The sequence below is a fragment of the Copadichromis virginalis genome, linkage group LG16, assembly GCF_057382275.1.
Source record: "Copadichromis virginalis isolate Kocher_CV1m ecotype Utaka linkage group LG16, C_Virginalis_male_GT1.1, whole genome shotgun sequence".
Classification (NCBI taxonomy): domain Eukaryota; kingdom Metazoa; phylum Chordata; class Actinopteri; order Cichliformes; family Cichlidae; genus Copadichromis; species Copadichromis virginalis.
The window spans coordinates 5803350-5818885 of NC_140633.1; the positions used below are offsets into that span (position 1 = coordinate 5803350).

Sequence of the window (15536 nt, forward strand, 5' to 3'; positions counted from 1 at the left end):
TGAAGCTATAATATTAGCATGAGCTATGCTAATGTTATTCACTGAAACAAACATCTCAGGTACTGACTTACTGCTTTCTAATATCTGTGTTTATTTCTGGATATACCTACATGGTTATTAGACATCCCACATAAAGGGTGACAAAGGCAGTAACTATAAATGACCATAACTTTACTGTAAATTACACTGATGGGCTCAGTTCATATAGTTATATCACGTGCACACGCATGTTAGCAACCGTAACCATGCAGGCTGTTGGTATATGAATGCTGCGCAAGGTTCCAGCTGTTCCTTTACACTTGCTCTTGGATTTGTCTTGACCTGCTCCAAGCTCAGCTTGTGGAAAGATAACTTTTGGAGAATATTTCTACAGAAAGCGGATTTTACTACAAAGCAACAACAACTACTGCATCTTTGGATCTTTTGTACTTGTGTTTCATCATAACAGCAAAGCTTGAAGATCGTGGACCCCGACTCGTCGACAGCCACCAGGTACATTTCAAAATTTCTTCAATTATTTCAAGAATCACTAGATGACTATAGTAATTTTACAGGTTCCAGTGTGAATATCACGTTTTAATGTGATCAAAATAAGTGTGTTCTAAGACTTTTCCTGGCAAATCGCTTTTATGCTTTAAATTTTCCAGGAGAGGTGTAGAATTTATTACCGACTGGTGTATGAATGTGAAAAAAGGTTTTACTTTGATTTGAAGCCTTCAAATTTGACACTTTTTTCCAATGAAATGGTTAAAATTAGCTTAAAATTCGTAAAATGCCCCCCTCCCCAAATATACATATGTATATGTGTATATCGGTTTCTATGGTAACAGCATCTCCTCACAATGTTAGGACATATAGGAGTAAACACACCAGGTCCCCTGTAGGTCCTGACATCATTTTCTTCTCAAAGGCTTCATTTGAATAAACTATAACTTTTCCCCAGCTACATATGCGATGATAAATAAAATAAAATGAAATAATATAAAAAAGAATATTAAAACATCAATCATAGTCAAAAATAATCATAAAGTCAAACTGTTACAAAAATGTGTTTTATTTTTAAAATTGTGTGTGGAGTTCTACTGCCTTTTTTGCATTAGCAATATTTAGGACATGGAATTGGTACATGGGGAGATTAAATGTTTCGTTATATTTTACATCGTTAATGAAAGAATTAAAAAAAATATGAGAATGAGCTGCTAAATTATTTATGGATTTTCTGCAGTATGCTATTCATGTCCAGTTCTTTACAAATCAGTACCTATTATCCATGACCTAGTCCAACGTAGTGTTTGCATAAAGGTTTAAAAAGAACAAATAAACAAAATGAATGTATACAAAATACAATACTGTTACCTTAAAAGTGTAGTGTGCACAGAGTGAGCTGCCTTGGCAGAGATTTGGATGCTTCACTTAATGATTGTGGACATAGTTGAAATCTTGTTTTCTTCTCACATGAACAAGTAAAGTGTCATTCAGTCTGATATGAATGTAGCCTGTAGCTTTAGCACTGGGTGCTTACTACATTCCTACTGTTATTTTAAACTTTGTTTCCTTACAGGCTGTCTTGACTACATTGTTGAACGTCCCAAGAACGAGACCTTTCTGAAGTCATCAGGATCCTTGATGACAGTCTCCTGAGCGCCATCTCTTCTGATGAAGCGTGGGACACTGATACCGTGCGTGTCAGTAAAGGTGAGTACATCGCCCTCTCATCCTCCCCCTCTTCTCATGAAGAACTGGATGCTGATGCGTGTCAGTGAAGTGGAAGGTGAGTACCCCCTCCCCACCTTGCTTTCTTGCACTGAGGTCTGCTTATTGTAAATATCTTGTACTTGTATTTACACCTTTTAATGTCAAAGTTGGCCTCTGTGCTTATCAGTGTTGGAAAGACACTTTCTTGCACTGAGGTCTGCTTATTGTAAATATCTTGTACTTGTTTGAACACCTTTTCATGTCAAAGTTGGCCTTTGTGCTTTTTCAGTGTTGGAAAGACACTTTCTTGCACTGAGGTCTGCTTATTGTAAATATCTTGTACTTGTTTGAACACCTTTTCATGTCAAAGTTGGCCTTTGTGCTTTTTCAGTGTTGGAAAGACACTTTCTTGCACTGAGGTCTGCTTATTGTAAATATCTTGTACTTGTTTGAACACCTTTTCATGTCAAAGTTGGCCTCTGTGCTTTTTCAGTGTTGGAAAGACTCTTTCTTGCACTGAGGTCTGCTTATTGTAAATATCTTGTACTTGTATTTACACCTTTTAATGTCAAAGTTGGCCTCTGTGCTTATCAGTGTTGGAAAGACACTTTCTTGCACTGAGGTCTGCTTATTGTAAATATCTTGTACTTGTTTGAACACCTTTTCATGTCAAAGTTGGCCTTTGTGCTTTTTCAGTGTTGGAAAGACACTTTCTTGCACTGAGGTCTGCTTATTGTAAATATCTTGTACTTGTTTGAACACCTTTTCATGTCAAAGTTGGCCTTTGTGCTTTTTCAGTGTTGGAAAGACTCTTTCTTGCACTGAGGTCTGCTTATTGTAAATATCTTGTACTTGTTTGAACACCTTTTCATGTCAAAGTTGGCCTTTGTGCTTTTTCAGTGTTGGAAAGACTCTTTCTTGCACTGAGGTCTGCTTATTGTAAATATCTTGTACTTGTTTTTACACCTTTTAATGTCAAAGTTGGCCTCTGTGCTTTTTCAGTGTTGGAAAGACTCTTTCTTGCACTGAGGTCTGCTTATTGTAAATATCTTGTACTTGTTTGAAGACCTTTTAATGTCAAAGTTGGCCTCTGTGCTTTTTCAGTGTTAGAAAGACTCTTTCTTGCACTGAGGTCTGCTTATTGTAAATATCTTGTACTTGTTTTTACACCTTTTAATGTCAAAGTTGGCCTCTGTGCTTTTTCAGTGTTGGAAAGACTCTTTCTTGCACTGAGGTCTGCTTATTGTAAATATCTTGTACTTGTTTTTACACCTTTTAATGTCAAAGTTGGCCTCTGTGCTTATCAGTGTTAGAAAGACTCTTTCTTGAACCGAGGTCTGCTTATTGCAAATATCTTGTACTTGTTTTTACACCTTTGAATTTCAAAGTTGGCCTTTGTGCTTTTTCATTGGTGGAAAGACTCTTTCTTGCACTGAGGTCTGCTTATTGTAAATATATTGTGTTAACTTGTTATTTTCTGTTTTATCGCGAGAGTACTGTTGCCCGCGAAGGGTTGTTGTTGTTGTCCGTATGAAAAATGGCGGAATGAATAAAGCGCTGTGAATGAGAGTACGACGTCGTGTCTTTTGAGTTAACATTGGTAGCAGAGGATGGTTTCCAATTACAAAGTACCACCAAAGCTTGATGAAGCCAGGCCATACGAATGCTGGAAGAATGAAGTCAACATCTGGAGACGAGTTACGGAGCTGGATAAAAAGAAACAGGCACTCGCGGTGGTGCTGGGCCTTGAGGGAAGAGCCAGAGAAACGGCCATGGAGATACCCGCAGAAGATTTGGACAAAGATTACGGTATGGAAATACTGCTTGCAAAACTTGACGCGGTGTTTCAGAGAGAAGAGAAAGACCGCGCTTATGAAGCCTACTCGTGTTTTGACTCCATTGCAAAGAACCACAGCGTGTCCATGGCAGACTACATTATAGACTTTGAACAGCGTTATAACCGGATGAAAAAGTGGAGGAGTGTAACATTACTTTGTACACTAAAGCCTCAATGACAGACGCTGAAATTTTCCTGACTGAGGCACTGGGGTCAACCATTATTGATACTGCATGTACACGTACAGTTTGTGGTCAGAAGTGGCTAGATAGTTACATGCGTGACCTCAGCCAAGGCCAAGTAAACAAGCTGTTGCAATCAGAAACCCCCAGCTCCAGACCATTTCGCTTTGGGGATGGTATTGTAGTGTATTCCAGCAGAAAAGTGAAACTTCCAGCCAAAATTGGACAAACAAAATGTGACATTGAAAGTGAAGTAGTTCCTGTTGACATTCCACTACTACTGAGCAAAACGTCTCTCAAGAAAGCAGGGACTGTTCTAGACATGGAGAATGACAGTGTTGTCATGTTCAAGCAGCCTGTTCCTCTAGAGCTCACTAGTTCGGGACACTATTGCGTGGACATTAGAGATGAAAATACTACAGAAAGTTGCAATGAAAATGAAGTTCTCATGGTAACTGCTGAAATGTCTACAAAAGAGAAACAGAAAGTCCTTGTGAAACTTCATAAGCAGTTTGGTCATGCATCTGCAGAGAGGTTATTGAGGCTCATCCAAAGCTCTGGCAATACAGATAAACAATGTGCAGTTATTCTACAAGAGATAGTTCATGACTGTGACATTTGTCAGAAATATTGCAAAACCAAGCCGAGACCTGCTGTTGGTCTACCCCTGGCTTCTGAGTATAATGAGACAGTAGCGATGGATCTACATGAGCTGGAGCCCAATGTGTGGTACCTTCACATCATCGACCACTTCACACGCTTCAGTGCCGGCAGCATCGTAAAGACAAAGAAAGCTGCAGAGATCATCAACTCCTTCATTCACACCTGGATAAGCATTCACGGTGCCCCCAGACGGCTCTACACAGACAACGGCGGAGAGTTCAACAACACAGACATTCGGGACATGGCTGAAAACTTCAACATTGAGGTAAAAACAACGGCGGGGTATAGTCCCTGGAGCAACGGACTACTGGAGAGACATAACATGACACTTACAGAAATCCTCCTGAAGGTAAAAAAGGAACGTGGATGTGACTGGCACACTGCGCTAGACTGGGCCCTTATGGCCAAAAACAGTATGCTTAATGTACATGGTTATAGTCCACATCAACTTGTGTTTGGCCAAAACCCCAACCTTCCTTCTGTGTTGATGGATAAGCCACCTGCCTTAGAGGGCACAACTGTAAGTGCAAGAGTAGCTTCCAGGAAAGCATTTACTGAGGCAGAGTGTTCAGAAAGGATCAGGAGAGCACTACGCAAACAACTTAGGCCTACAGATGACAAATATGAGGCAGGAGATAAAGTATACTACAAACGAGTCGACTGTACAGAGTGGAAGGGTCCAGGTGTAGTTATTGGGCAGGATGGAACTGTTGTATTTGTAAGACATGGGGGGACTCTTGTAAGAGTACACCAGTCAAGATTGACTAAAGTGGATTCACAGACTGGAGATAAACAAATACCACACAGTACTACTGATGATGACAACAAAGACGCAGTTGAAAATGATGACACTGACACACCCGATGGTGAACAGAGTATTAGTGAGGAAGAAGACATCACTATTGACAGAGAAACCAACACTACAGAAAACATGTCTGTCACACAAACTGCAAATGAGCCCTCTACACCCACTGATCACGTCTCTGCAAATGTAAAATTAAGATCAGGACAGCTGATTGCTTTTACCAACAGAGACAACGGTGTTCAACACACAGCCAGAGTGCTAGGCAGAGCGGGAAAAGCAAAAGGGCAATACAAAAACTGGTACAATGTGCAATATCTTGAGCATGATGGTAGTGAAGGTGAAAACAGAGATGCAGATGTACTCATAACAAAAGATATTTCCTTTGATTCTGCTAAGCAGCAGGAGATTGAGAGCTGGCAAAGTAATGGTGTGTTTGATGAAGTGAAAGACCTGGGTCAAAAATGTCTGTCTACTAGATGGGTCTGTACACTCAAAGAAACTACTAATGGTGTTGTCCCAAAGGCTCGACTTGTGGCACGGGGGTTTGAAGAGGTAAATACTAAAGAACTACAGAAAGACTCCAACATGTGCGTCTGAGTCCCTCAGACTGGTGCTAGCTGTGATATGTCAAAACAAGTGGAGAGTAAATTCAATGGACATTAAATCTGCCTTCTTGCAGGGAATGGAACTGTCAAGAGGCATCTATCTTCGTCCCCCACCTGAAGCTGGCAAGGACAATGTTCTATGGAAACTGAAAAAGTGTGTTTATGGACTTGCAGATGCTTCACTTTATTGGTACAATAAGGTCAAAGACATTATGCTCAAAACTGGTGGTAAAATATCACAGGTTGATCCTGCAGTGTTCTATTGGCAGAATGAACAATCTGAGGTTACAGGAGTGCTTGCATGTCACGTTGATGATTTCCTTTGGGCTGGTTCAAGTCACTTTGCAACTCATATCATTCCTGTACTGAAATCTACCTTCCTTGTGGGCCGTGAAGAACATGACAGCTTTTCTTATGTTGGTATGGACATTTGTACAGTTAATGATGTAATAGAGGTGCATCAACAACTTTACATTGACAACCTACAACCGGTTCAGTTACAAGCAGCACGGGCTGTACAGAGGGAGGCTTCCTTAAGTGAAACAGAACGTGAGCAACTCAGGTCAAAAATAGGACAGATTTTGTGGGTTGCCAAACAAACAAGGCCTGATGTTATGTTTGACACATGTAGCCTTGGATCTAATATCAAAGATGCAACTGTACAGTCTATTCATGAAGTGAACAAAGTAATCCGTAAACTTAAGGCAGAGAAAGTGACTCTTAAGTTTCAGCACTTGGGTAACAGTGAGGATCTGGCATATCAGTGATGCTTCATTTGGCAACCTTCCTGATGGCGGTACTCAAGGAGGGGCATTAATCGTCCTTATGGGTAAAGGAGGAAAGTTTTGTCCTCTCTTCTGGCAGTCTAAAAAAATCAGGCGCGTGGTCAGAAGTACACTGGCAGGAGAAACTCTTGCCATGTCAGATGGAATAGACAGTGCAGTCTTCCTGGCAACACTTTTTTCTGAGCTTACAACTGGTAACACTGGTCTAAACGCTCTTCCTTTGATCTGTGTGACTGATAATCATTCCTTGTTTGATGCACTCAAGTCTACTAAGCAGGTTACAGAGAAGAGACTGGGGCTAGAAATGAGCAGCATTAAAGAGCTCATACAAGGCAAGAAAATCAGACAGGTTTGTTGGTCAGATTCAAAATCTCAACTTGCTGATTGTCTGACAAACAAGGGAGTTTCACCTTTAACCCTTCTAAAGGCGCTAGATGAAGGACTCTGGATACTGTAATCCTTTGTTTACAAAGTTGTCTTTGCATTCAAATGTACCATTGTTTATTGTGTGCAATGATAGTATGCTTTAAGTAAAGCAAAGCACTTTTGAAAATTTTTTTTTGTTTATATAAATATATACATATATGTATACAAATGTTTACAGGGGTGTGTTTATACTTTTATTTTATTTTATTTTAAGAAAGAGGGAGATTGTTAACTTGTTATTTTCTATTTTATCGCGAGAGTACTGTAGCCCGCGAAGGGTTGTTGTTGTTGTCCGTATGAAAAATGGCGGAACAAATAAAGCGCTATGACTGAGAGTACGACGTCGTGTATTTTGAGTTAACACTTGTACTTGTTTTTACACCTTTTAATGTCAAAGTTGGTCTCTGTGATTTTTCAGTGTTGGAAAGACTCTTTCTTGCACTGAGGTCTGCTTATTGTAAATATCTTGTACTTGTTTGAACACCTTTTAATGTCAAAGTTGGCCTCTGTGCTTATCAGTGTTGGAAAGACTCTTTCTTGCACTGAGGTCTGCTTATTGTAAATATCTTGTACTTGTTTGAACACCTTTTAATGTCAAAGTTGGCCTCTGTGCTTATCAGTGTTGGAAAGACTCTTTCTTGCAATGAGGTCTGCTTATTGTAAATATCTTGTACTTGTTTGAACACCTTTTCATGTCAAAGTTGGCCTCTGCGCTTGTCAGTGTTGGAAAGACTCTTTCTTGCACTGAGGTCTGCTTATTGTAAATATCTTGTACTTGTTTGAACACCTTTTAATGTCAAAGTTGGCCTCTGTGCTTTTTCAGTGTTGGAAAGACTCTTTCTTGCACTGAGGTCTGCTTATTGTAAATATCTTGTACTTGTTTTTACACCTTTTAATGTCAAAGTTGGCCTCTGCGCTTCCTCAGTGTTAGAAAGACTCTTTCTTGCACTGAGGTCTGCTTATTGTAAATATCTTGTACTTGTTTTTACACCTTTTAATGTCAAAGTTGGCCTCTGTGCTTGTCAGTGTTGGAAAGACTCTTTCTTGCACTGAGGTCTGCTTATTGTAAATATCTTGTACTTGTTTTTACACCTTTTAATGTTAAAGTTGGCCTCTGTGCTTATCAGTGTTGGAAAGACTCTTTCTTGCACTGAGGTCTGCTTATTGTAAATATCTTGTACTTATTTGAACACCTTTTAATGTCAAAGTTGGCCTCTGTGCTTATCAGTGTTGGAAAGACTCTTTCTTGCACTAAGGTCTGCTTATTGTAAATATCTTGTACTTGTTTGAACACCTTTTAATGTCAAAGTTGGCCTCTTTGCTTTTTCAGTGTTGGAAAGACTCTTTCTTTCACTGAGGTCTGCTTATTGTAAATATCTTGTACTTGTTTGAACACCTTTTAATGTCAAAGTTGGCCTCTGTGCTTTTTCAGTGTTGGAAAGACTCTTTCTTGCACTGAGGTCTGCTTATTGTAAATATCTTGTACTTGTTTGAACAACTTTTAATGTCAAAGTTGGCCTCTGTGCTTTTTCAGTGTTGGAAAGACTCTTTCTTGCACTGAGGTCTGCTTATTGTAAATATCTTGTACTTGTTTGAACACCTTTTAATGTCAAAGTTGGCCTCTGTGCTTTTTCAGTGTTAGAAAGACTCTTTCTTGCACTGAGGTCTGCTTATTGTAAATATCTTGTACTTGTTTGAACACCTTTTCATGTCAAAGTTTGCCTCTTTGCTTTTTCCGTGTTGGAAAGACTCTTTCTTGCACTGAGGTCTGCTTATTGTAAATATCTTGTACTTGATTTTACACCTTTTAATGTCAAAGTTGGCCTCTGTGCTTTTTCAGTGTTGGAAAGACTCTTTCTTGCACTGAGGTCTGCTTATTGTAAATATCTTGTACTTGTTTGAACACCTTTTAATGTCAAAGTTGGCCTCTGTGCTTATCAGTGTTGGAAAGACTCTTTCTTGCACTGAGGTCTGCTTATTGTAAATATCTTGTACTTATTTGAACACCTTTTAATGTCAAAGTTGGCCTCTTTGCTTTTTCCGTGTTGGAAAGACTCTTTCTTGCACTGAGGTCTGCTTATTGTAAATATCTTGTACTTGTTTGAACACCTTTTAATGTCAAAGTTGGCCTCTGTGCTTTTTCAGTGTTGGAAAGACTCTTTCTTGCACTGAGGTCTGCTTATTGTAAATATCTTGTACTTGTTTTTACACCTTTTAATGTCAAAGTTGGCCTCTGTGCTTTTTCAGTGTTGGAAAGACTCTTTCTTGCACTGAGGTCTGCTTATTGTAAATATCTTGTACTTGTTTGAACACCTTTTAATGTCAAAGTTGGCCTCTGTGCTTATCAGTGTTGGAAAGACTCTTTCTTGCACCGAGGTCTGCTTATTGTAAATATCTTGTACTTGATTTTACACCTTTTCATGTCAAAGTTGGCCTCTGTGCTTTTTCAGTGTTGGAAAGACTCTTTCTTGCACTGAGGTCTGCTTATTGTAAATATCTTGTACTTGTTTGAACACCTTTTAATGTCAAAGTTGGCCTCTGTGCTTATCAGTGTTGGAAAGGCTCTTTCTTGCACTGAGGTCTGCTTATTGTAAATATCTTGTACTTGTTTTTACACCTTTTATGTCAAAGTTGGCCTCTGACCTTATCAGTGTTGGAAAGACTCTTTCTTGCACTGAGGTCTGCTTATTGTAAATATCTTGTACTTGTTTTTACACCTTTTAATGTCAAAGTTGGCCTCTGTGCTTATCAGTGTTGAAAAGACTCTTTCTTGCACTGAGGTCTGCTTATTGTTAATATCTTGTACTTGTTTTTACACCTTTTCATGTCAAAGTTGGCCTCTGTGCTTTTTCAGTGTTGGAAAGACTCTTTCTTGCACTGAGGTCTGCTTATTGTAAATATCTTGTACTTGTTTTTACACCTTTTATGTCAAAGTTGGCCTCTGACCTTATCAGTGTTGGAAAGACTCTTTCTTGCACTGAGGTCTGCTTATTGTAAATATCTTGTACTTGATTTTACACCTTTTAATGTCAAAGTTGGCCTCTGTGCTTCTGCAGTGTTGGAAAGACTCTTTCTTGCACTGAGGTCTGCTTATTGTAAATATCTTGTACTTGTTTTTACACCTTTTCATGTCAAAGTTGGCCTCTGAGCTTATCAGTGATGGAAAGACTCTTTCTTGCACTGAGGTCTGCTTATTGTAAATATCTTGTACTTGTTTTTACACCTTTTCATGTCAAAGTTGGCCTCTGTGCTTATCAGTGTTGGAAAGGCTCTTTCTTGCACTGAGGTCTGCTTATTGTAAATATCTTGTACTTGATTTTTACACCTTTTCATGTCAAAGATGGCCTCTGTGCTTATCAGTGTTGGAAAGACTCTTTCTTGCACTGAGGTCTGCTTATTGTAAATATCTTGTACTTGTTTGAACACCTTTTAATGTCAAAGTTGGCCTCTGTGCTTATCAGTGTTAGAAAGACTCTTTCTTGCACTGAGGTCTGCTTATTGTAAATATCTTGTACTTGTTTGAACACCTTTTAATGTCAAAGTTGGCCTCTGTGCTTATCAGTGTTAGAAAGACTCTTTCTTGCACTGAGGTCTGCTTATTGTGAATATATTGTACTTGTTTTTATACCTTTTAATGTCAAAGTTGGCCTCTGTGCTTATCAGTGTTAGAAAGACTCTTTCTTGCACTGAGGTCTGCTTATTGTGAATATATTGTACTTGTTTTTATACCTTTTCATGTCAAAGTTGGCCTCTGTGCTTATCAGTGTTGGAAAGACTCTTTCTTGCACTGAGGTCTGCTTATTGTAAATATCTTGTACTTGTTTGAACACCTTTTAATGTCAAAGTTGGCCTCTGTGCTTATCAGTGTTGGAAAGACTCTTTCTTGCACTGAGGTCTGCTTATTGTAAATATCTTGTACTTGTTTGAACACCTTTTAATGTCAAAGTTGGCCTCTGTGCTTATCAGTGTTAGAAAGACTCTTTCTTGCACTGAGGTCTGCTTATTGTGAATATATTGTACTTGTTTTTATACCTTTTAATGTCAAAGTTGGCCTCTGTGCTTATCAGTGTTGGAAAGACTCTTTCTTGCACTGAGGTCTGCTTATTGTGAATATATTGTACTTGTTTGAACACCTTTTCATGTCAAAGTTGGCCTCTGTGCTTCTGCAGTGTTAGAAAGACTCTTTCTTGCACTGAGGTCTGCTTATTGTAAATATCTTGTACTTGTTTGAAGACCTTTTCATGTCAAAGTTGGCCTCTGTGCTTCTGCAGTGTTAGAAAGACTCTTTCTTGCACTGAGGGCTGCTTATTGTAAATATCTTGTACTTGTTTGAACACCTTTTAATGTTAAAGTTGGCCTCTTTGCTTTTTCCGTGTTGGAAAGACTCTTTCTTGCACTGAGGTCTGCTTATTGTAAATATCTTGTACTTGTTTGAACACCTTTTAATGTCAAAGTTGGCCTCTGTGCTTATCAGTGTTAGAAAGACTCTTTCTTGCACTGAGGTCTGCTTATTGTGAATATATTGTACTTGTTTTTATACCTTTTAATGTCAAAGTTGGCCTCTGTGCTTATCAGTGTTGGAAAGGCTCTTTCTTGCACTGAGGTCTGCTTATTGTAAATATCTTGTACTTGTTTTTACACCTTTTCATGTCAAAGTTGGCCTCTGAGCTTATCAGTGATGGAAAGACTCTTTCTTGCACCGAAGTCTGCTTATTGTAAATATCTTGTACTTGTTTTTACACCTTTTCATGTCAAAGTTGGCCTCTGTGCTTTTTCAGTGTTGGAAAGACTCTTTCTTGCACTGAGGTCTGCTTATTGTAAATATCTTGTACTTGTTTGAACATCTTTTAATGTCAAAGTTGGCCTCTGTGCTTATCAGTGTTGGAAAGACTCTTTCTTGCACTGAGGTCTGCTTATTGTAAATATCTTGTACTTGATTTTTACACCTTTTAATGTCAAAGTTGGCCTCTGTGCTTTTTCAGTGTTGGAAAGACTCTTTCTTGCACTGAGGTCTGCTTATTGTAAATATCTTGTACTTGTTTGAACAGCTTTTCATGTCAAAGTTGGCCTCTGTGCTTCTGCAGTGTTAGAAAGACTCTTTCTTGCACTGAGGGCTGCTTATTGTAAATGTCTTGTACTTGTTTGAAGACCTTTTAATGTTAAAGTTGGCCTCTGTGCTTTTTCAGTGTTGGAAAGACTCTTTCTTGCACTGAGGTCTGCTTATTGTAAATATCTTGTACTTGATTTTACACCTTTTAATGTCAAAGTTGGCCTCTGTGCTTATCAGTGTTGGAAAGACTCTTTCTTGCACTGAGGGCTGCTTATTGTAAATATCTTGTACTTGATTTTACACCTTTTAATGTCAAAGTTGGCCTCTGTGCTTATCAGTGTTGGAAAGACTCTTTCTTGCACTGAGGGCTGCTTAGTGTAAATATCTTGTACTTGTTTGAACACCTTTTAATGTCAAAGTTGGCCTCTGTGCTTATCAGTGTTGGAAAGACTCTTTCTTGCACTGAGGGCTGCTTATTGTAAATATCTTGTACTTGTTTGAACACCTTTTAATGTCAAAGTTGGCCTCTGTGCTCTTTCCGTGTCTGAAAGACTCTTTCTTGCACTGAGGTCTGCTTATTGTAAATATCTTGTACTTGATTTTTACACCTTTTCATGTCAAAGTTGGCCTCTGTGCTTATCAGTGTTGGAAAGACTCTTTCTTGCACTGAGGGCTGCTTATTGTAAATATCTTGTACTTGTTTGAACACCTTTTAATGTCAAAGTTGGCCTCTGTGCTCTTTCCGTGTCTGAAAGACTCTTTCTTGCACTGAGGTCTGCTTATTGTAAATATCTTGTACTTGATTTTTACACCTTTTCATGTCAAAGTTGGCCTCTGTGCTTTTTCAGTGTTGGAAAGACTCTTTCTTGCACTGAGGTCTGCTTATTGTAAATATCTTGTACTTGATTTTACACCTTTTAATGTCAAAGTTGGCCTCTGTGCTTTTTCAGTGTTGGAAAGACTCTTTCTTGCACCGAGGTCTGCTTATTGTAAATATCTTGTACTTGTTTGAAGACCTTTTAATGTCAAAGTTGGCCTCTTTGCTTTTTCCGTGTTGGAAAGACTCTTTCTTGCACTGAGGTCTGCTTATTAGTGTGAATGCTTGAAAAGCATTCACAGTATTGTTCTTCTAATCTTTATTAGTGTGAATGCTTGAAAAGCATTCACAGTATTGTTCTTCTAATCTTTATTAGTGTGAATGCTTGAAAAGCATTCACAGTATTGTTCTTCTAATCTTTATTAGTGTGAATGCTTGAAAAGCATTCACAGTATTGTTCTTCTAATCTTTATTATTATTATATTTTATCTATTCCGTACGTTTTTTGTACTCCTACTCCTTCAAAACCGTTCAACTTAGAAAAACCATTCAAACACCATTAGATTCCTATTATTTTGGACATGACTGCTTCTACTTTTCTCATTTTTAACATTTATATTTTTAATTTTATTCAACTTTATTCAACAAAAATTTCCCATGTATTTCAATGGGGAGACCCTTCAAATTCTCATTCAACTTACTCATTTTTAAACTCCTACTACTTCCACATACGTTGACATAGAGCCACCATTCAAACTTTAAAACGAAGACAAGACATTCAACTATTCAACTTGTATTTATCTTTTCAATATCTATTATACTTTTTCTTCAGTTCCAGTTTAAGTTTCATGATGTTTTTTCACCCGTTTCAGAGTTTATAATGGGTGTGTATGGGACGGAATGTTGGGGCTAGAGTGAGACAGCTCAACTGCTAGAGTGAGAGGAGCAAAAAAATTAATCTTAAAATCTTTTTTAAAACTGCTGCTGTGTCCGCAGCGTTTGCTCTACAGGTATGATTTTACCCTCAAAACGTAGCCATCGCTGTCCTCTTTCATCCAATGTGTTTACTATTGTACTAGGTGTTATGGTTCTTTCATAAATGCCACCAATGCACAGCCTCCTCCCTCCAACTGTTCCATAGACTCTAATGTTAAAATGGCTCAGAAGGTTCGTTTGAAAATCAGAAGAGCATGGTGTCTTTCCACTGTCACCACGTCCATATAATAAGCTCCACAGGCATGAAAACTGAGAATTAGGTAGACTAGACATTGCTGTCGCTCACGGTGAAAGAATTTTGTCAATACGACTTTTACTTTTCATTTGGGAGCGATTTGTTTCGGCCTGACTTTTCTGTTCATTTTAAGCAGCAAAAGTGAGGCGCATGTCTGTGTACGTGTGTATGGAGCCCTTGGGTGCGGTCACTATAGCAACCAGGCTCACACCTGCCTGCTTAATGAGCTCTCTCTCTCTCTCTGCCAAGATTCATCTTAAACACTTCTCTTTCAACTGCTGCTGTGTCCACAGTGTTAAAGCCATCATTTTACCCTCAAAACGTCGCCATCGTTGTTCTTTTTCCAACATCTTGTCTTTCAAAGCTCAGAGATGTAAACTTTTTAAACTGTGTGGGTCCAAGTAGAGGGATCACATTTTAGTCATTCAGTGATTCAAAGAATATGACCTTTTAATATTCATTCAGATGTTTTCTGACTCTAAATGTTCTTTTCTCATTTCTTAGGGTTTTCTAATTTACATTTAAAACATTTTCAGCTTTTTTCCAACTTCTTCTTCTGTGTAACCTTCAGCTTTTAGCAGTTCAGCACTTTTGTTTTCAGGTTAAATTCGGGTTTTTGTTTTTTTTTTTTTTTTATCTCATTCAAAATTTTTAACTCAAAATTCAGCAATTAATTCATTTCAGTCCATACATTCAGATTCAAGCATTCACACTGCAGTTTCTTCAGAAAATGCACTTTCTAGTTATTATATTTTCTTATTCCGTACGTTTTTTGAAAGCCTACTCCTTCAAAACCGTTCAACTTAGAAAAACCATTCAAACATCGTTAGATTCCTATTATTTTGGACATGACTGCTTCTATTTTTCTCATTTTTAACATTTATATTTTTAATTTTATTCAACTTTATTCAACAAAAATTTCCCATGTATTTCAATGGGGAGACCCTTCAAATTCTCATTCAACTTACTCATTTTTAAACTCTTACTACTTCCACATACATTGACATAGAGCCACCATTCAAACTTTAAAACGAAGACAAGACATTCAACTATTCAACTTGTATTTATCTTTTCAATATCTATTATACTTTTTCTTCAGTTCCAGTTTAAGTTTCATGATGTTTTTTCACCCGTTTCAGAGTTTATAATGGGTGTGTATGGGACGGAATGTTGGGGCTAGAGTGAGACAGCTCAACTGCTAGAGTGAGAGGAGCAAAAAAATTAATCTTAAAATCTTTTTTAAAACTGCTGCTGTGTCCGCAGCGTTTGCTCTACAGGTATGATTTTACCCTCAAAACGTAGCCATGGCTGTCCTCTTTCATCCAATGTGTTTACTATTGTACTAGGTGTTATGGTTCTTTCATAAATGTCACCAATGCACAGCCTCCTCCCTCCAACTCTTCCATAGACTCTAATGTTAAAATGGCTCAGAAGGTTCGT

At 38.3% G+C, this 15536-nt stretch overlaps 1 long non-coding RNA gene across 1 annotated transcript in view; it reads left to right on the forward strand.

The window, feature by feature from the left end:
* The first annotated feature begins 245 nt into the window (after nt 1–245).
* Nucleotides 246–15536, forward strand: part of LOC146690153 (uncharacterized) — a 147173-nt gene continuing 131882 nt past the window's right edge. Inside the window, exons 1-2 of the long non-coding RNA XR_014915732.1 lie at nt 246–492; nt 1562–1695. This is a non-coding gene — a long non-coding RNA (uncharacterized LOC146690153). The remainder of the gene's footprint in view (nt 493–1561; nt 1696–15536) is intronic.